At 45.2% G+C, this 6,000-nt stretch overlaps 1 long non-coding RNA gene across 1 annotated transcript in view; it reads right to left on the reverse strand.

Annotated features, from left to right (window-relative positions):
- Window positions 1–4,257, reverse strand: part of LOC129508905 (uncharacterized) — a 67,925-nt gene extending 63,668 nt beyond the window's left edge. The window contains exon 1 of the long non-coding RNA XR_008664249.1: window positions 4,178–4,257. This is a non-coding gene — a long non-coding RNA (uncharacterized LOC129508905). The remainder of the gene's footprint in view (window positions 1–4,177) is intronic.
- Between the last annotated feature and the right edge of the window lie 1,743 nt (window positions 4,258–6,000).

The raw sequence follows: 6,000 nt of genomic DNA on the forward strand, positions 1-6,000 counted from the left end.
GCTGCTACTTCCTCTCTTCCCTTTTAAAGCTGATATTTTCCTTAGGAACTTGCTTAGTGTCTGAGTCAGAAGAATCTCCTCCCTGAGGTATATCAATCAATAGCATGCACAAGAAGAAGGGCAAAATGTAGGGGAGGTAGACATGGTCTGTATTAATTTGTTGACTGCAACACCCTTCCAGTTACTGATGTATGCATCCTGTGGTTTTGCTCCACCCTTTGAAATGTGGATCAAAGGCGTGTGACATTTTTCTCCGCTAAAAATGAAAACAAAAACAAAAACAAAAAACTCTCTCTCTCCCGTCTCTCCCTCCCCCTCTGTGTTTGCGAGAACATCTTTTGTTAGTGCTATGACAGGAATATCAACTTCATTTTCAAATCTGGCCTATCTTCCCTCTAAGCAAGAGGCCTAAGTGTCTGAAATATGAGTGCATCTAACTCAAAGCTACCACCAGCAAGGTCTTCCCAGGAGAGAAATGAGAGAAGTATCCAACATGGATTCCAATAAATGAATGCCAGTTTAACATCTACCATGCTTGCCTTTTGTATCCAGAGACACTCCCAGGTTCCTGCTGTTCCAAGAGCTGTTCAAGCATTGAGTAAGTAGCGTTCCAATGAGACGAAAACTTCTGCCCGGCTGGTGTTTAACAAGCTGTTTTCTTGCTGCAACTCAGTCAGGATTTCTCCAACCTTAGCAAGATTACCGCATTTTGCGTCTTCTCCTAACACGTTCCCAATGCTTCTTTCACCAAGTGGGGAAAAAAAGAGATTGTCCTGAATAGAAAGGGAAAGCCTGATGGAAAGCCACCTTTCTGACAAAGGAGAAGAAAGTAACAGAGAAGCTGAGGGGGAGCGACTGGCCCTCAAGGGAAGGCATCTGTGATGGAATCACGGCCTAGAATATTCAACATGCCCCTCGTCCAAGGTGGAAAGTATGGAAGACACTTGGAGATGGCAGTAAAACCTCACGTCTTAGTATAAACATAGACCCATCTGCAGAATGAGAGCCTTAGTCATATACATATGAAAGACTGTTCTTGAATGGAGACTAGAGATAAAAATAATTTATAATACACACATAAGATCCACATCTTCAAAGGTGCCCGCTCGGAATGAATCGCTTGGGCCACCATAGGAAGGAAAATCTTTCTCCTTCTCCCCTCCTACTTTCAACAACTGGGACCTGAGAACCAAACTGATAAAAGACAGATTCACAAGAGGAAATAATAGTTTAATTAGGCTAGACTCAAGGAGGCAGCCAGATGATTGAGATTTACACACCACCCCAGGCTAAACAAAGGACAAGGGAGGGGGGCCTCTGGTCCTAGCAGGTGGGTCATAAGCAGAGGAGGGGAGAAGATGTGTGGTAAATAAAGGTTGTCTGTTACAAAGATGTGAGTCCCTGGGTGGTAAGAGTTGTCTCCAAGGGGTAACTTTCTGAGATATCTTTATAAATGGAAATTTCCTTTATACCTATAAGTTTCCTTTACAAACAGGGAAATTTATACTTTATTTTTAGGTAGTTAGGGAAAGTGAAGAGTTTTTCTCTCATAGGATGGTTTTTAAGTGCCTTTAGCTCCAAATAATCCTCAGGCCATGGTGACATAATGTGGGCTGGCATATCCAGTACCCTTTACCCACATTGTCACTAGCGAGGTCATTAGGTTGCCCAGAGGGGAAGGTTTGTGCTTTCCTCTAAACACACTCCTGCCAGCCAGCAAGAGGCACAGCTGCAGTGCAGAAGTAGGTGGGAGGAAGATCAAGCCAGGGAGAGAAAGTGATGAAGGGAGGGGCAGGAGTCCAGGAGGAAGGACACCAAACTATGGGACAGAAAAGAGACAGGGAGTAGAGCAGGGAGCCTCTGCTGCTCCCTCACCTGAGAAGGTCCTCCAGGCGAGGTTCATCAGCAGAGGGCTCTCCCACCAGCCCCCTCTGGCATGGCTAGGCGTGGTGCATGTGCCTGGCTGGTGGACATTCAGTTGATCGACCCAGTGAAGTGGGTCATGGAGGTTAAGCTGACGGAGAAGACTTAAAGGAAGCCAAGAGGAAGTGATGTGATAGAAGTCAGAGAAAATGGTCCTATCAAGGACAGATAGGAAAGTCAAAAATAAAGGGCCCCCAACAAATAACTCAGAAAGAAGATTGCCTTCAACTGAAGAAGAGTTGAAGAGTTCAACTGAAAAACAACCCATAAGAAGTTAGAACGGAGACAAATTCACTTAAAGAAACAGAATCGCATCAAGCAAGCACCTGATTAAGTATATGAATACACCTACAGAAAGAGTGGAGAAAGCAAAAAGAGGTTGTTTGGCAAGAGAAATCTCAAAAGAAGTAACTCAGCCAAGAAAGGGATGCAAGCATTTATAAGAGAATAAATGGGAATTCCAAGAAAGAAGAGACCCAAAACTGAGTCCGCCTGCTTCAGTAAGGAGGATGAGTGAAGGAGTCTTCGCCTAGGAGATGTGAGAGGTCTGGCTCCCCTCCGGGCCCCTAGCACCCTTCACCCCCTTAACCTGCCTGCACTGGCACATGAACCCAGGGGCCCCCGGAAGTTTTTGTGGAGATGATGCCACCTTGTTCTGTGACTGCAGGTGTGGTGGCCCCTAGTCTATGTCCAAGGTGGAGAAAGTATAAAATGATGGTCAGGATTCAACGGTATCCCACTCGAACCCATTCCCTTACTGCCAGGGATGCTAGAGCATCTCATAGCAGCAGGCAAGGCCTAGTGTTCACCTCTCCATTTGACAGCCAAGCAGGTAATATTGCTAGCACCTGACAGGGTCGTTTCCTTTCCAGCATTTCCAACCCCCTAACACCACCACACTCCCACACTCCAGCAGTGGGAATTAACCTGACCCTTACCACTTGCTTCCTGGGTAACCTAGTATAAACAATCGGATAACCAGAATTTGTATTTTATTTTTGCTTCCTAGAATTCTTACTGACTGTTCTTCCTAGCAGGAAGGAGATGCAAGTTTTATAACCAAACTTACAAGTTTGAGTGTAGATGTGCCAGTGGATTGATTTCCTTCCCTTCTCTGGTGCAAATAAAAAATAACAGATGGGGAAGGATGGAGAAACGTCATGAAATATCCAGTTCAGCCTGTAGGAGCACACTGCCTGAAGAGGCTTTGCTCTACCAGTCGTCCAGATTCCTAGCAGATACTCCAGAAAAGAGTGAATTCATTTAGTTCAAGCTACCAGCACCTGCCTATATGGCTTTATCTACCTGCCAGACCCTAAATAGTCTTACTCCCAGGGTGCCCATTCTGTTCCAGGAAGAAGTACCATAGCTAAGAAACCACGTGAAGCATATGTTTATTCCCTCCACAAAGTTACTCTGCCCACAGAAGGACTTCAGAACTGCCCTCGATGGGACATGGAGAGCCTATGGACCCAGTTCAACTATTCAATAATACAGTGGCTGATTTTATAAAGACAATGTATACCAATCCTAATAGTACATTCCAGACAAATGGATTCTTACACTTGATGATGAAGACAGACTGAATTTATAAAAACTGAAAAGATAGGATGAAGGAGAGCCCCTCCAACATGACAGCATGTAATTTTAGCTTCTCTGCCTTCCACATTCTCCCTCAGCCCAGGGGTAGGTCCTGTTGGCATAAAACAATTAGCACCTGTCATCCCCTATGTGTAGCAATTTAGCAATTACTTCAGGACATGTATACAACTTAAGTTTATCTAGTTGATGCCTGGGATTTAGTTCCATGGTCTTGACATGCACATCCCCAAAATAAAAAAGAGAGAGAAGAAAAACCTCACTTGAGTGTGCACCATGGACAATCTTGTCTCTTCCTAGGCCCACCGCTCTTTCTTTATGGACAGGGAGGAATATAGCCACTCCACTGGCATTGGGAGTCATTTCTTGACCATGAGAGGAGCTGGTCTTAAAATGAAGTAGATAATTTTGTGGATGGAGCAGAAAGAAAGAAAGACGTGGGTCCTGATTCATACCACTGGGCCATTGGAGACACCTGAAGGCACCCTTACTTAGAGACTGTACAAATACAGGAGCCAAAAAGGTTCATTCGATGGTGAAACCATGAGAAATTAGAGTTTCTGTCCCTCAGGACCAAAAACATCCCTACTGATACCCAGGAGATAAGTTAGAACCCTGTATTTCAGCCTCATATGAGAGGGAAACACTTACATACCTTCTAATGTCAGCTCCATCTTTGGGGAGGAAGACAAGCAGCGAGAAGAGAAAATTGGCAAAGTCATAAGGGCCGTCCAGCCACCAGTTCCTCTTCAGCTTTCTTTCTTCTCATGAAACTGGGGAAACAGTAGTGTGGTAATGAGGAGGGGGAGGAGAGACTGGGAGGGAGGAACCGGGGAAGGTGCCAACTGGATTGTGCTAGCATCATCTGTGGGCTGCCCTGGAGCTTTCCATATGGGCATAAACTGATTACATGAAGCACTTTCTGGAATCGCCTTTACTCTTCTGGGCCACATACTCAAAAGTGTAAATATTCGTGTCTAAAACTGGGTTTAATGTGCTTTCACAAATAAATTTGAAATGTAAGTAGCTTTGTTATTTGCACCATCAGAAACTTCAAGCATTTTTTTCCCAAAAGAGGTCTCTGTCCTGTCCAAGTCATGTGAGCAAGCTGGCCCATCTCAATATCTTCCCTGCCCAAGTGCAGAGGAACACGGAAGGGTAGTCAAAACCGTCGGCACTGCTGGCCCAGACTTCACACGAGCAGGATAATAAACCTCCATCCAAGCAAGAAAAACTTGGTTTGTTTTATTTCCCTGCCTCTTCGTCACCACGGTCAAATCTTCGAGCCACGATGCCTTTCAAATAGATACCCTCTAAGGGCTTCAACTTTGCTTCCCCCTCAGTGATCACGAGGGTAGTGATTTCATGCTCTGTCTCAATTAGACACCGTGACATTATTTCCCCTTTATTATTATCGACACCTAAGTGAACCGATCTTCAAACAAATTGCTTTTCTTTTCCAGCCAGGATGTGGGAAATCCATCTGTCACTTAGCACAAGTAGAAACTGGAATGAAACAGGGTGGCTGCCCAAAGGCATAAAGAAATTTGTAAGAAAATTGGAAGGCGACAAAGTTTTTGAGACAAAGTGAGGAAACGGCATCTGTGTGGGCCAAGAGTCACCCCCAAAGTCGGGAGATGCAAAGAAAGACAGAGGGAGAAGGAGCGAGAGGAGGAGGAGGAGAAACACGGGAAAGAGACAGAAAGTAGAGAGGTGGAAAATGAATCACTCCTGTCCCCACGATGGGCTGACGAGCTCGGACACAGATCCGAATAGCTGCGAGCCATCCTTTCATGTTCTCGGTCAAGTCACCTCTGGACTAAAACACGAGATTTTTGCCCTTTAGGAGGAAGCTTGGCCTTGCTCCTTTTTCTGCCACTAGACAGAAAGTCAGCAAAACCCTTATTGACACAGGAATTAAGTTATCATGATTTTGGAGAACTTTAAAATGGCCTAGGAGAATACTCAGTGCTGAAACTCCGACTTTTTTCTAATCCTCTCCATCTCCTTCCTGTATTGGCATTTTCTTGGCTTCCCTGTCCCTTGTTCCTTCCCTTTTGTTTCTTCTGTCCCCATCCAGAGTGTGGCAGCCACCTGCAGCCTCCCCCACATCTCACTCTACCCGGGGCCACTGCCTGCACTGACCAGAGGACAGTGGGCAGGGAAGGCGTGTGTCACACACACACACACACACATATACATACACCATCACGTACACACAGACGTCCGACATGCACACACATCACGTACGCACATACCCCACACACTATCACATACATTCACATACCACATATACACACATACCACATACATACAAACCATACACACATGACCACATTACGCCATCATGTACACACACATCACACACACACACCACAGAGATACTCCACACATACACATCACCATATACATATACACCACACATCATACACCACACATCACACACACACCATACCACATATGAGCAAAACATACACA

The sequence above is a fragment of the Nyctereutes procyonoides genome, unplaced genomic scaffold, assembly GCF_905146905.1.
Source record: "Nyctereutes procyonoides isolate TBG_1078 unplaced genomic scaffold, NYPRO_anot_genome, whole genome shotgun sequence".
Lineage (NCBI taxonomy): Eukaryota > Metazoa > Chordata > Mammalia > Carnivora > Canidae > Nyctereutes > Nyctereutes procyonoides.